Consider the following 15,608-nt stretch of genomic DNA (forward strand, 5'->3'; position numbering starts at 1 on the left):
GGAAGAAATCTGGACAAAGCCAAAAAGTAATGGGGGACAAAGGTCCAGAAATAGGGGTACATTTTAAACATTGAAATTATAAGCTTAGAGGGTTGTTAGGGTAGCAGGTTTTGTATTGGCATTGGCATGCATTTTCTGAAGGATATGAAGTCTGAAACTCAAATCTGTCATACTTTAGTGATGTCCGTCATCAATGATATGCTAGAAAAACAATTATACAAAGCAAAAATCTGGACATTTGAGAGGTATGTATATGCTTACTTTTGGGACCTCCGACTTAAATATCGCAAAAAAGGCCTGAAAGAGCACTATTGACCACTGAATTACAAGCCACTTAAAAACTAACATTGTACATTTTGGAGGGTAGTAAATAAACCTAATCCATTCATGTGACTTCCCCAGTTGCTTCTGATGCAGTATGGCTACTTGAAATCAATGTACGGCATTTCTGTATGTGCACAGCTTTACTTTCTTATTTGAAAAATGCCCACATTTTTTTTTTTTTTTTTTGAGAAAATTTGTCCCACTGGCTGCATTCCTTGAGGTAAAGTTAATAAATCGGTACGTCAAAAGCTAGAATCATCCTAACAAGGTGGCCAAACTTGTTGCTTAACTTTTTTGGCAACAGTCATACATTCAGCATCTTTAAAACTACAGTGGATGTCTCTCAGTAGCAGAATCATACACCTATACTGGACCTTCATGTATAGGCTATTACAAATAAAAATCAGTGTCCAGCCCTCTGTGCACTAATGTTTCTGTACACCATCAGGAGGGCAGTCAAATTCAGCAACTGCTGTCTTCTACATATGCAAAGAGCTATGTATCAAACTGGGGGACAGAACTCCTGCTATCTTCACCCAAAGGACTGGAACTCCTTAACCTTTGGTTTGAGATCAGCAGGGGAGCATGCTACTATCAGACAAGTTGTAAATTCCCCTCCCACAACACATGAGCATGTTTAAAATGTGTAGTCAACTAACTTCTCTATCAGTCTTGAAAAATGCACATTTCTTTCATCCTTTTTGCCTTCTACACAGCGTGAGTGCTTAAGGTGTGCCTGTTTTCCCTCTGTTTTCATAGTGTTTACTGTGTAGTCACAGTTTTATAAGACTGAGTTTTGTTTTCAACTTTTCTTTTATTCAGCATTGTTTGTAAGACAATTTTATGAAAATTACTGCAATGACAGCCACTCCTTTTAATGTCAGTAATGTACAGTGTGTGAATATTACTTACCTCCTGTAAGTCCATGTACAGTTTTCTTCTCAAGACAACTATATTTGTGACATTTTTTTGTGTGCAGATGTCCTACAAGGATGCATCTGCAGTCCTTACAAATGGGTTGTCCTGTCGTCAGGCAGCCCTTCGGTCGGCCGGATTCCAAAGTCTGGGTCTGGCTTCGGCTGGTGTCGCACTTCACCCGACGTCATAGTTGCAGTTATTCGGGTATAAAGGCATCAGCCGACGCCATCTTCCTCAGTATTTCTTGCCGCGTGGCGCCCGAAGCAGAAGCTGTTCGCAAGTGCCGGTCGGTCAGAACCAGAGATTGCTACTACCGAATACAACTTCGAAGACTTCTAAAAGCTAAGTACCCCGTTGGGGACTCTTTCTTGCCTCAGCCGATGTCAGAAAAAGTGAATAACTGTTTAACTTGTGGGAAACAAATACCTCATAAAGATTTCCACTCTTACTGCTTACCTTGTTTAGGCCCAGACCACGTAGCAGCTTGTCTAGCCTGTGCTTCTTTTAACCGACGGACGCTTAGACGTCGGTCGGAATTTGCTGAGCAGATGTTCTTCGTTTTCCATTGCTGCAGTCCTTACTATTGGGTATAGTCCGCGTCCAGTCGGCCCGAATACCAGAGTATAAGGCTGGCGTCGGTCAGGGCGCATTAGACTGGCGTCAGTACGTCAGGGTACTAATGCGCATGACCGACGTCATATCCTCAGTCTTTTTTGCCGCATGGTCCGATGCAGAAGCAGTTTTGCGAGTGCAGGTTGGCGTTCTGAAATATTTCCGAAACCGGAGTTTCAGACCGAAACAGAGTTGGCTAAGTACCCGTTGGGGAACATTTTGGTTTTTCTTGCCTCAGTATTTTACGGATGTCAGAAAAAGTGAATAACTGTATTTCTTGTGGGAAACAGATACCTCATAGGGATTACCATACCTTGTGTATACCTTGTTTAGGGCCTGAGCACGACGTTGTTGGTTGCCGCTCTTGTGCTAGGTTTAACAAACGCACTATTAAGAGGAGGTTAGACTGTGCCAGGTTAGTGTTTGGGAAGAGTTGCAATTATAAAATGCCGTCGGATGCTCCGACGCCCGCTTCGTCGAAGAAGCGCAAGGACAAAACAGTGAAGCCTAGGGTTGATGAACCGGCAGTCCCGGACGTCGGTTCTTTAGAAGGCTCAGTGGAGCCAGAGGTTTTGCCAGGAGTTTCCATGGAGTCTCAGGCAGAAACTTTACTGTTACAGGATGTGCCTTCTCAGGAGGTAGGCCAGGCTGAGGGGGCTTCTCAGGTAACTGTTCTTCCCTCTCTTCCCAAGGTAGTTAGAGCCTCTCCTTCTGTTGCCAAGACTTCTTTGAGAGGTAGGCCTAGTTCAGCTTCAGTGGGGGCTTCTCCTAGCATTTGGGTTCTGTACCTAAGAAACATATGCTTAAAATGGCAGAAGATTTGATTACTATGATTAGAGGTTCTATGCCCCACCTGATAAGAGGCCTAGGGTGGAACCGAGTTTGATAGTTTTGAACAGTGTTCAGAGGCTTCAGAGTCTTCTGCGGAAGACTTGCAGGAGTATCCTACTTATTCTGATTCTGATGTGGATGATTCCACTCCTACAGCTTCTCCTCCTGAGGATTTCTCATTTTCAGAGACTCTGCATTCCATGAGGGAGCACTTTAAATGGGAAGGCCAGGATTACTCTGATTCCAGGAAAAGGCTTAGGGAATTCTTGTTTTGCCCCAGCATAGGCCCTTAGCTATTCCTCCTGTGTTGAATGTGGTGGAAGATGTTTTGCAGAGGCTTCCTGAATCCTGACTCTTTGCCTCCTGCTCCTGTTAAGCCTGATAGGTATTATAGGGTGCCCGAAGCTCATAAGTATTTGTTTAAGAGTCCTAGGGCGGACCCAGAAACTATTTCTCAAGGGCCTAAAGGTGTTAAGGCTTCTGTGGTTAAAAATCCTGTTCCCACTGATAAAGAGGCAAGGGCCTTGGATAGGTGGGGAAAGAAAGTGTATACTTCTTCCACTCTAGCCATGAGGCGTTGAATTGTCAGTTTCACATGCTAAAATATCAGAATTATCTCCTTTCACAATTAAAATCTAAGGTGGATGCTTTGGCGGAAGGTATTGAGTGTAAAGAGTTGCTGGACTTGGTTCATGTGTCTGAGCAAGTGGGTAAGCATTCTTTGCAATGTGGTTTTGATGCTGTACAGGCCTCCTCGAGGGTGGCTGCTACTAGTTCTGTTCTTCCAGGCATGCCTGGTTGAAGGATCAGAATTTAGCTGAGCATGTTAAGACAAGGATTTTGGATGCTCCTTTACAGTCTGATGTGTTGTTTGGATCGCCTGTGGAAGCAGTTTTAAAGAAAATGGAGGACAAAGCTAAGTCTATGCAAACTGTTAAAGATTTTTGCAGGTGCAGCCACCAAGTTTAGTAGAAATTGGCCTGCTAAGGGGTGGACATATCCTGCTTATGATTCCCAGTCTAGGGGTAGGTCTAGACGTGGTAGGGGCAGGGCTCAAGGTTCTTTTAGGCCTAGAACAGGCAGTTCACCTGCTCAGACTTCTGGTTAGGGCAGGGGTCAGTCCTTTCGTAAACAGACCCAATGACCTGTCTTTTCAGCTGCCAGTAGATTCTCGTCTGGCAGCTCCTTTGGGAGGAAGACTGTCTCTTTTCAAAGAAAATTGGGATTTAATTACTCAAGACAAATGGGTGTTGGATATCATTCACCACGGTTACAGATTTTATTTCCATACAATGCCCCCTTTCAAAGGCATGCCAGACGTTCCTCCTCCACAAAGAAAGGAGGCTCACAAGCAAGTTTCTCAGTTACTCCAGATGGGGGCCATTCAGCCAGTCCCTGTATCAGAAAGGGGCCTAGGATTTTATTCTCGCCTGTTCCTAGTACCAAAGAAGGGGAACACGTGGAGACCAATTTTGGATTTATCTCTCCTCAACACTTTTCTGGACATTCCCAAGTTCAAGATGTTGACGTTACAACAGCTTTTACCTCTGCTGGGCAAAGATCACTGGATGGTAACTTTAGATCTCAAGGAAGCTTACCTTCATGTGCCTATAAGGCTAAGTTGCAGGAAGTATCTGCGGTTTCGAGCTGGAAATTCTCATTATCAGTTCTCTGCATTGCCCTTTGGCTTATCTACTGCCCAGAGTATTCACAAAGGTTCTGGCTCCAGTGATAGCTTACTTCAGGCTTCAAGGAATTCAAATCTATCCTTACTTGGACGACTGCCTGATTCTGGCTCAAGAAAAGGAAGACCTTCTACAGCATCTGGAATATGTTATAGCAGTGCTAAGATGCCTAGGGTATTCTGTGAACGAAATAAAGTCCAGTCTAGTACCCTCTCAAGACATGTGCTTTCTGGGTGTGAGACTGAATACAGCAGCCCAGATGGCCTTTTTAACCCCGGACAAACAAAAGAGTCTGTCACTTTACTTCCATCAACTATCTCATCAGTCCGTGCTGACTGCAAGGACAGTCCTTCAAGCATTAGGGTTCATGGCATCTTGTATTCTGGTGCTTCCCAATGCCAAACTGCATATGAGGAAGCTACAATGGTATCTCAAAATGTATGGACACAGCACTGCCAGGATTTGGACACTGTCATTCAAATAATACCTTGCCTTCAAAAAGAATTCTTGTGGTGGGCTCAGGAATGTCACCTAAACAAGGGACTCTCTGTGACCCGGCCAGAGGCAAGTCAGATTTTAACGACAGATGCCTCGGACATTGCTTTGGGAGCTCATCTAAATGGAAAGTGGATACAAGACAAGTGGCCTGCCAGACTACAGCATCTACATATCAACATGAAGGAGATGTTAGCAGTCCAGTTTGCATTAATGGCTTTCAAGGAGTTACTTCTTCCAGGGCAGGTGTTGATTCTAACAGACAACACAACTGTCATGTGGTACATCAACAAGCAAGGGGGAACACATTCTTATCCTCTATGCAGGCAAGCAATGATTTTATGGGAGACTGCGCTAAGCTTGCAACTAACTCTTCAGGCAAGGTTTCTGCCAGGAGCACAGAACTCCTTAGCAGATGTGTTAAGCAGACAAATCATGGATCCCCACGAGTGGAAACTGGATCTTCATGTATTTCAGAAATTGACAGTGTCATGGGGAACTCCAGACATAGATCTGTTCGCTTCTCCACTAAACCACCAGCTGCCAAAGTATTGCACAAAGGGGTTTCATCACACAGCTTGGAAAGTGGATGCTCTGTCTTTCAGTTGGAAAAACCTTCATGTGTATGCCTTTCCGCCTCTGCCTCTTCTTCCAAAGGTACTATTAAAGGTCAGACTAGACAGGCCAAGGATGATTTTGATAGCTCCAGATTGGCCTCGGCAACACTGGTACCCACTACTACGGAGTCTGGTAAAGAAGCCTCCATGGCCTTTACCTCTGATTCCTCATCTGTTATCTCAGAAGGACGGTCATCTGCTCAATGTCAAGCTTCACTCTCTTCATCTAACAGCCTGGCATATTCTGTGTTGAAACACAGCAGGTCTCAACTTCCTCAACAAGTTTTAAATGTGATTATGGAAGCTAGAAGACCTAGTACAAGGAGAGTGTACAGAAAAATGGAAGAGATTTTTATTTTGGAGTACAGCAAAGAATTTGGAGATTTCTGAGCCTAATTTGAGTGTGGCTCTTCAATATCTTACTGAGTTATTGGACAAAGGTTTGTCCTTCTCTTCCATTAAGATTCATGCTGCAGCAATTTCAGCTCACTATGATTGTGACCCACCTTTGTTTTCGCATCCTTTGTTCAAGCAGTTTCTTAGAGGGGCAAAGAATATAAGACCCCACGTAGAGCTCCTACTCCTGCTTGGGATCTCAATTTTGTGTTGGAAAAACTTACTCTACAACCTTTTGAGCCTGCAGCTACTGCTGAATTGAAATACTTGTCATGGAAGACTGCTTTTCTGTTGGCTATTACTTCTGCAAGAAGGGTGTCTGAGTTGCAGGCCCTTATGGCAGTAGAGCCCTTTCTGATTTTCCATAAGGATAGGGTATCATTACGTACTAATCCTTCCTTTATGCCTAAGGTGGTTTCTAGTGTGGCTTTAAACCAAACTATTCATTTGCCTACGTTTTATGCAGACCCTCAAAATAAAGGGGAAAAGATTTTGCACACTTTAGATGTACACAGGCAATTGCGTTATTTAAGCAGGACTAAGGATTTTAGGCAGTCTCAGCAGTTGTTTGTTTCTTTTGCTTTGAGTTCACAGGGCAAGCCTGTGTCAAAACAAACTATTTCTAGGTGGATTGGCTTTTGCATTGCATTTTGTTATTCCCATCATGGCAAGGAGATTCCAGCTGGGATTAGGCCTCATTCCACTAGGGCTACTGCCACTTCAACAGCATTTCTAAGGGGGGTGGCAACTAAGGATATTTTGGAAGCAGCTACTTGGAGTTCAGTGCATACTTTCTCTAAGCATTATCACCTTCCTATCTACTCTAAGTCTAGGGCTGGTTTTGCCACAGCTGTTTTGCAAGGCATGTTGTCAGCTCCTACTTCTTTATGATTTGCCAGCCTCCCTTACCTCTGCTTTGGGATTCTACCCAATAGTAAGGACTGCAGCAATGGAAAACGAAGAACATAGTACAGTTTTGTACCTACCATAAATGTAGATGTTCGAGGATTCCATTGCTGCAGTCCAATTTGCCCTCCCTCCTTCCCCTCTGTGTTTAGGGGTGGTTGTGTAGGTGAGTTTACATGCTTATATTTTTGTATATATTCTTGTATATATTGTACATGTTTTTGGTGCAGGTATTTTGGGACTTGTCTTTTTAGGGTCTTCTGACATCTGGGGCAAGAAAAGACTGAGGATATGACGCCGGTCATGCGCATTAGTACCCTGACGTACTGACGTCAGTCTAATGCGCCCTGACCGACGTCAGCCTTATACTCTGGTATTCGGGCCGACTGGACGCGGACTATACCCAATAGTAAGGACTGCAGCAATGGAATCCTCGAACATCTACATTTATGGTAGGTACAAAACTGTACTTTTTTCGGTTCTGATTTTGCTTATAAAATGCCGTCGGATCCTCCGACTACACAAATAACCAAAAAACGCCAGGAAAAGGACCGACACTCGCGGTCCGCGGTTTCGGCCGAAACCGCGGTTAAGCCAACCATGAGTGTCTCGGTTTCGGCTGAAACCGAGCAAGCGGTTCTTCCTTCAGCCGAAAGCATGCCTTCTACCGAGGCTTCTTCTAACCTCATGGAATCGGCTTCTGAAATCCAACTTGCTGTTGCGATTTCTCAGGAATTATCAGACACTATTCCCTTGGATATTTCCACTCCTGCACGTGGAGCTGCTAGGCCTCCTGCAGCCATGTCTATTAAGGCCTTTGCCAGGGCTAAAGCAGCTAAAGCTACAAAAAATGTGCCTGCTAAGACCCCTACTCACAGGCCCAGTTCCAGTTCCCAAATGCTTTCTTTGGCAGAGGATCTTATCTCTTTAATCCGGGGATCCAAACCTCATCCAGACAGGGCCTCTCATCCACCTCCAGAGAAGAGGCCTAGAGCGTAGCCCCCTGAGCCAGTGTCCACTGATGATTCCTCTGATGATTCAGACAATACAGACCCTCCAGAGTCTCCTTACTCCCCTTACGAAGACTCTGATGCTGAAGACTCTATCCCTTCTGCCTCTCCACCTGAGGAATTTTCCTTTGGGGAAACCTTGCATGCCATGAGGGAACAATTTCAGTGGCAGGGTCAAGATTTTTCAGACTCCAGGAAAAGGCTTAGAACCTTTTTGCATTTACCACAACACAGGCCTTTAGCTATACCTCCGGTTCTCTCTGTTGTAGATGATGCATTTAATGATGCTTGCACTGCTCTTGATTCTTTACCTCCGGCCCCTGCTAAGCCCGATAGGTTCTACAGGGTCCCAGACACACACCACCATTTGTACAAGGCTCCTTTTGCAGATCCCGAGACTATCTCCCAGGGACCTAAGGCTGTAACTTCTACCTCTGCTAAAAACCCTCTCCCCTCTGAAAGGGAATCCAGGTCCTTAGAGAGATGGGGTAAAAAAGTTTACACTTCTGCTACTTTGTCAGCCAGGGCCTTGAACTGTCAATTCCATATGATACAATATCAAGAATTTATGCTAGACCAGTTAACTAAAAAACTGTCCTCTGATGAACCATTTGATAAGAAATATGTTCAGGAAATGGTACATAACATTCAGCAAGTTAGTAACCATTCTTTAAAATGCGGCTATGATGCACTGGAGGCTTCCTTTAGATCAGCCATGACAGGCACAGTTATCAGAAGGCATGCCTGGTTGAAAGAGCAGGCCTTACCGGACCATGTCAAATCAAAACTTTTAGATGCACCCATGGACAAGGCCAACTTATTTGGTTCTCCTGCTCAACAGGTACTGAAGAAGATGGGAGGAGAAGGCAAAATCTGTACAAACTGTGAAAGATTTCTTACAGGTCCAACCTCCAAGGTTTAGCCGGAACTGGCCCTCCAAAAATTGGTCCTTTCCGGACTCCTCTAAAGCACAGAGAGGCAGGAACAGGCGATCAAGTGGCAGAAACCAATCCAGGGGTGCCTACAGGGGACGCCAGTGGCAGGGTAACAACCAGCGAGGCACAGACGCAGCCACCACCCCTGCAACAGGACAATCACAGTGACTTGGCTGTGGCACCGCCTACCAGGGAACAACTACAAGCACCCTTAGGCGGAAAGCTAACTTTATTTTAAAAAAACTGGCATTACATCACAAGGGACAAGTGGATTTTGCAAACTATAGACCACGGGTACAGGTTTCATTTCCATACTCTACCATGGAAGAGAGGAATGCCAAACCTACCACCAACTCAAGAGGCAGAAGCTCTAAAACAAATATCTCAGTTATTACAGATGAGAGTTGTGGAAAAAGTACCATCTATGGAACAAGGAAAGGGATTTTACTCCAGACTCTTCCTGGTACCAAGAAAAGAGAGCAATTGGAGGCCTATTCTCGATCTGTCCGCTTTAAACACATTCGTCATTGTTCCAAAATTCAAAATGCTGACTCTACAGCAGCTTCTTCCCATGCTGGGTAAGGAGTCTTGGCTGGTAACTCTAGATCTCAAGGAGGCATACCTGCACGTCCCCATTCGACCAAATTGCAGAAGATACTTCAGATTTCTTGCAGGATCAGAGCATTATCAATTCTCAGCATTGCCCTTTGGCTTATCTACTGCACCCAGAGTGTTCACGAAATGCCTGGCATCAGTAATTGCCCATTGCAGGCTACAGGGAATTCAAATCTACCCTTACCTGGACGACTGCCTGATACAAGCGGACAGCACAAACAAGCTAACAGAAGACTTACAAAGAGTCATTTACCTGCTACAAGCCCTGGGATATACAGTCAATATAAAAAAGTCAAGACTGATACCATCCCAGAGAATAACCTTTTTGGGTGCAGAACTGGACACAACAAAACAAATGGCATTCCTAACTGTAGAAAAACAACAGCAACTACCTCTCTACTTCTTGGCATTAACAAAGCAGAACCATCTTACAGCAAGAAAAGTACTGCAAGCCCTGGGCGTCATGGCATCCTGCATAATACTGGTACCTCATGCCAGACTACATATGAGAAAGCTACAGTGGTACCTAAAGAATTTATGGTCTCAACACGAGCACAGCCTAGAAACCAAAATTCCAATAATCCCATGTCTACAGCAAGAGTTCCTATGGTGGGCTCAGGCCTGCCAATCAAACACAGGATTGCCCTTCTACAGCATTCAACCAAGCCAAACCATCACGACGGACGCCTCAGACCTCGGTTGGGGGGCCCACATGCTGGACAAGTGCATACAAGGCTTATGGACTCAGGACCAGTTGCACCTGCACATAAATCTAAAGGAAATGCTGGCAGTAAAATTGGCAATCCAGGCATTCAGACCATTCCTCCAAGAAGGCCAGTTGATAAGGACAGACAACACCACAGTGATGTGGTACATCAACAAACAGGGAGGCACACATTCGTACCTTCTATGCCGGATGGCAATGGACCTATGGAATGTGGCTGTGAGCTACAACAATCAGTTACAGGCAATCTTTGTACCGGGAAAAGAAAACATTCTAGCAGACATATTAAGCAGGACTACCACGGATGCCCACGAATGGATGCTGCATCCGGACATCTTCAAAGCCATTGCAAAAAAATGGGGGCTCCCTGAAATAGACCTATTTGCGTCCCCACAGAATCACCAACTGAAGAAATTCTGCACAAGGACGTACCACCCACTTGCTTGGAAAGTGGACTCCCTATCGTTCAGTTGGAAGAACCTGACAGCATATGCATTCCCACCACTTCCTTTGATGCACATGGTGCTATTGAAGATCAAAGAGGACCGTCCAAGGATCATTCTGATAGCTCCAGACTGGCCAAGGCAACATTGGTACCCATTACTGAGGAGCATGTCTCGGGAACAATTATGGACACTACCCCTGGTTACATTACTGTTAACACAGAACAACTACAGCAACCTGCACCCAAACCTGAAAACTCTGCAGCTGACTGCATGGAACATTGCATAAGATCAATTAACCCACAGCTATCACAAAGGGTTAAAGACATTATCCTTGAGGCTCGCAGACCCTCAACAAGAAAAAATTATGCAGCAAAATGGAAACGATATCACATTTGGAGTACTGCAAGGGGAGAAGATGTGTCACTGGTAAACATAGCCAGCATCCTGGAATACTTGGCAGAGCTTTTCCACTCAGGCCTGTCCTATTCTTCCATTAAGATACATGCATCAGCTATTTCAGCAGAATACAGCTTGGATCCTCCAGTCTTCTCACACCCTCTGCTCAGGCAGTTTCTGAGGGGAATCAAAAATGTAAAACCGCCTAGGAAACCACCATTGCCAGCATGGGACTTGAACTTTGTGCTAGAAAAATTGACACTTCCTCCTTTCGAACCAGCAGCAACAGCAGAGATGCAATACTTGTCATGGAAAACTGCTTTCCTGCTGGCAATCATTTCAGCAAGAAGGGTTTCTGAACTACAAGCACTAATGGCATTGCAACCCTTCCTGATTTTCCATCAAGATAGTGTCCATGAGAACAAATCCTACATTTATGCCTAAGGTGGTATCCAGAGTGTCTTTAAACCAGGCTATCCACTTACCTACATTCTTCCCCAACCCACAGAACAGGGGAGAAAGACTGTTGCATACCTTGGATGTACATGGACAGTTGCGCTACTACCTGGACAGGACCAAGAGCAACAGAAAAACTGACCAGCTACTGGTAGCATATGCAACAGGAAGGGAAGGAAAAGCAATTTCAAAACAGACAATCTCAAAGTGGATAGGAAATTGCATTAGATTTTGTTACTCTTACCATGGAAAGAAAACTCCAGAGAACATCAGGCCTCACTCTACAAGGGCTACAGCCACTACCACAGCCTTCTTACGAGGAGTGGCTACCAAGGACATTATAGAGGCTGCTACTTGGACCTCCGTGCATACGTTTGCCAAGCATTATAATTTACCTTTATACTCTAGATCCCGAGCAGGTTTTGCCTCTGCTGTTTTGCAAGGGATCCTAACTACACCATAATCTCTCCTGTTACCTCCTCCCCTAGTTTGGCTATGGTATTCTACCCATTTGTAAGGACTGCAGATGCATCCTTGAAGGACATAGTACAGTTATCTACCTACCATAAATGTAGATGTCCGATAGGAATGCATCTGCAGTCAGGATTACCCACCCGCCTTCCCCTCCGTGGTACTCCTAGGGTATTTACCCACCTTATAGCTAGCTGGGGGGGGGATCTATTATGGTGTATTTTGTTTGTATATATGTACATACATGCTTATTTTTGTGTTTGCTCTCTACCATTTGGAAACATTGGCATTTATCCAAATTTAGCCTTCCAAGAGGGCACCTGGCATCTGGGGCAAGAAACACTGAGGAAGATGGCGTCTGCTGATGCCTTTATACCCGAATAACTGCAACTATGACGTCGGGTGAAGTGCGACACCAGCCGAAGCCAGACCCAGACTTTGGAATCCGGCCGACCGAAGGGCTGCCTGACGACAGGACAACCCATTTGTAAGGACTGCAGATGCATTCCTATCGGACATCTACATTTATGGTAGGTACAAAACTGTACTTTTTCTGATACTGTAATTTATTTGAGTAATATTTTTACTTTTACTTCTCTGTTTATTTCCTGGATTCCCTCTTAGTACTTAGTATGTTTAGCTCTCCGGGAACTTTTAAAACACACAGAAAAAGCAGTTTTCGGTACTTTTCTGTCTATGCTCGTTTCTTCATTATCATTTTTTGTGTCTTAACTTTTCATCTGTTGTAGTTTAAAAAAAAAAGATTGGTTCTGTATAGTGAACACATTTTAGATTGTCCTTATCTTTTATACTTACTGATGTTTTTGAATCGTTTTGAGTGGTTAGAAGTAAAAATTAGTTGTAGGGGTCAGTGCTGCAGTATGGATCTTTATCCTTGAGAAATGGCCAGTGACATTCCTCTTCCAGAACTTGACATTCTCATTGAAACTCTTATCTGCCTAAGGAGTTGTTTTAATGGATGTCAAAAATGAATAGTTCATCCCAGTTAAGTTCCTTTTTGCCATGAAAAGTAATGGGCTGTGAGTTCATTTATATGACTCTCTTTTAGGTGTCTCCCAGAGAGTAACTACCCAGATTGGGAAAACTCAGACTTTGGATAATTGCACTCTTTCGTGTAAATTTGTCAGTTAGGTCAGTGATGACATCCATGGAAAATCAAACTAAAAAGTGTGCATGCAGAAAGTAAGTCCTGACTAAGAATTGCCATTTGCACTGCTTTTTGTTCATGCAAACATCCTCTTGTGAACATGGGTGTCAGAAAAGGAATTTTTTTTTTTGAAGTAAAAAAAAATTGAACCGTTTAGGTCAGAAAAAGCATTATGCCATGGTCTGAACACTTGAAGGAACAGGTGTATGGCGAGAGATTAGAAGAGCTGACTGCAAAAGAGACTTCGGTCACAGTTGGAGGTCTTAGTGATTCGGCCAGTTGCACTGAGGCCTGTGGTTGCTGGACCAGTAGCTTTCCACCTTGCTCTCCTTTGCAGTACCTAGTTTCTGCTACTTTTTCTCCTGTTTTCATCCCTTCAGAAGTACACAGTGAGACTGCGTTGCTGGTGTTGTGCAGGCCTATAAGGAGGTACTTGGTGTGTATGCCATGTATGTGTGTTAGCCATCTGCGGTAGAAATGCAGCTTTCCAGCATTTCAGGCACTGCCCTTAAGCTGTGAAACGTTTGGGCATGCCTATGCCAAAAGTTTAGTCTTTTTGAGAAGTTTTCTGGGAAAGTTTGCTTTGCTTAAGAGGGGATTGATTTTGTCATTGAGGTAAGCCCTACTCCCGGGGATTGGACATTAGCCGGAGTAACCACTAAATATCCTTCTAGTCATATGCTTTATTTTCCATAACCTGAGCGGGTCCACGTCTGGTTGACTCGCATGTCCGGACATTTTACCAAATTTAAATTGCTACTGCGTAGGTACATGCATCGGCCTGCATCACTCAGTGTATATAGACCATAAACGGACTTATGGTATAAAGTGGATGCCAGCACGCACCTACCTCAGAACTTCTCTGCTGCCTGTTTGACTAGCAGCTCCGGTCATCACTCGCTTGGAAAAATTACCTCATGGTTCACCTGTGTTCAGATAAGTACCTCCTAGGGGTTGTTTGTTACCTTTTGCTACTGTTTTTCTTGAGTTAATGTCAAGTGGAAAGGGAAATGTCAGGTGAAAGCCAGATTCCACATGAAGGCTCGCATGAGCGCCGTTTATTCTGCCTAGGCCTAGAACACGATCATATGTCGTGCGATATTTGCAAAGCCTTCATCCCAAAGACTCAGTAGCCACCTTGCTTCCCTTTGATTACCTTTAGAGAGTCAGCGTCTGCACGGGATATGGATCCGACATCGGGTCCTTTTGGAAGAGTCGCAACTCAAAAGGGCCAGGAATCCTAGGCCTGAAATAACGTCTTCTCCCTCTACCCCAGGCGTCCCTCCCGAGGCCGATAAAGGCCTGGAGGCTGTCTCGGAAACTGCAAATTCTCCCTTGATGGGTACCATGGCAAAAGCAGTTAAGGAGACTGCCAGCATGTCCCAGAGGGAACTGCAGGAATCCGACCTGGGGGGGGGGGGGGGTACACAGCTGATTTCCAAAGGCCTGCATAGGGTTACACAGATCGTGGTCCAAGATGATGGTGTTTTGGATGTTGTGAATATCGCCTGACGTCCGGACCCCCTACTCCACACTGTATATTGGAGCCTCCTAAAAACAAAACGCAGAAAATCAAACTTACTTCTCAGGTCCAACATGCTCTTGCATCTAAACAAGCCCCTGACTGACAGGCCTTTACCCAAGGCCTCTCTAATGCTTTCATGGCCTTACGCCAGGCACCAGTTGAGGTCCAGGCCCCTTCTCCCTCCACTCCTAGGGAAAGGCCTTTGGAAGATCTTTCCAATGAGAATGAGGATTCCTCTGTGGATGAATCTGTTGCCTACTCCTCTCAGATTGCTTTTCCTCTCTGGTTTGCTTCCTCAGAGGAGTCCAATGGAGCAGACTTCGCTGGGGAAGAGGTCACTTTTGGAGATGCTGGGGAAGAGGTCACTTTTGGAGATGCCATTGTTCAAATGAAAGACTTTCAAGTGGGATTGCAGTCAGTTGTCTGAGACACAAAAGAGGTATTATGACCTGTTACAGATGGAATCTTCTAACCCTTCTGCAGTTGCCCGTGTCCAGCTTGCCTTTTTGGATGCCTTCAAGTCTCCAGAATCCCAATCTTCTGCACCTAAATGCCCTGACAGATTCTACAAAGTGCCCGAGTATGCCAAGTTCCTGTTTAAGGCCCCATCAGCTGACTCCTACTATTTCTGTGGCTGCTAATAAAAACCTCCAAATTGCTACCCTCCACTTCCTTGCTCCCCTCTGATAAGGAAAGTAGGATGATGGAGAGGTTGGGCAAAAAAGTTTATACTTCTGCCACCTTGACTGTTAGGGCCAGTAACTATCAGGCCCATATGGCCAAATATGCATTGGCTCTATTGACTGATGCCATCAAGCAATTTGGAGAATTAAGACAGCCCTAACAAGTCTAAAATGGCTAACCATCTTAAATCTTGCATTCAAGTTACCAGACACTCCATAAAATGTACATGTCCTTCTATTCCAATGTTGCAGTATTCTACATGTGGGTTTACCCTTCTTCCTCTCCAGTTCTACCGGCCAAGTTTCAAAAGATTTTCAGTCCCTCTAGGTGTGTCCGATATCTGACGTGGCTGCTGGAATGTGGGGCTTAAAAGTGTGATGTTTGCAGGCACCAG

At 44.7% G+C, this 15,608-nt stretch overlaps 1 protein-coding gene across 4 annotated transcripts in view; it reads left to right on the forward strand.

Annotated features, from left to right (window-relative positions):
- Positions 1–15,608, forward strand: part of LOC122798492 (synaptotagmin binding cytoplasmic RNA interacting protein) — a 1,585,553-nt gene that overhangs the window by 583,043 nt on the left and 986,902 nt on the right. The window lies entirely within an intron of this gene.

Source organism: Protopterus annectens, chromosome 1.part0 (assembly GCF_019279795.1).
Source record: "Protopterus annectens isolate FY-2018-M chromosome 1.part0, PAN1.0, whole genome shotgun sequence".
NCBI lineage: Eukaryota > Metazoa > Chordata > Ceratodontiformes > Protopteridae > Protopterus > Protopterus annectens.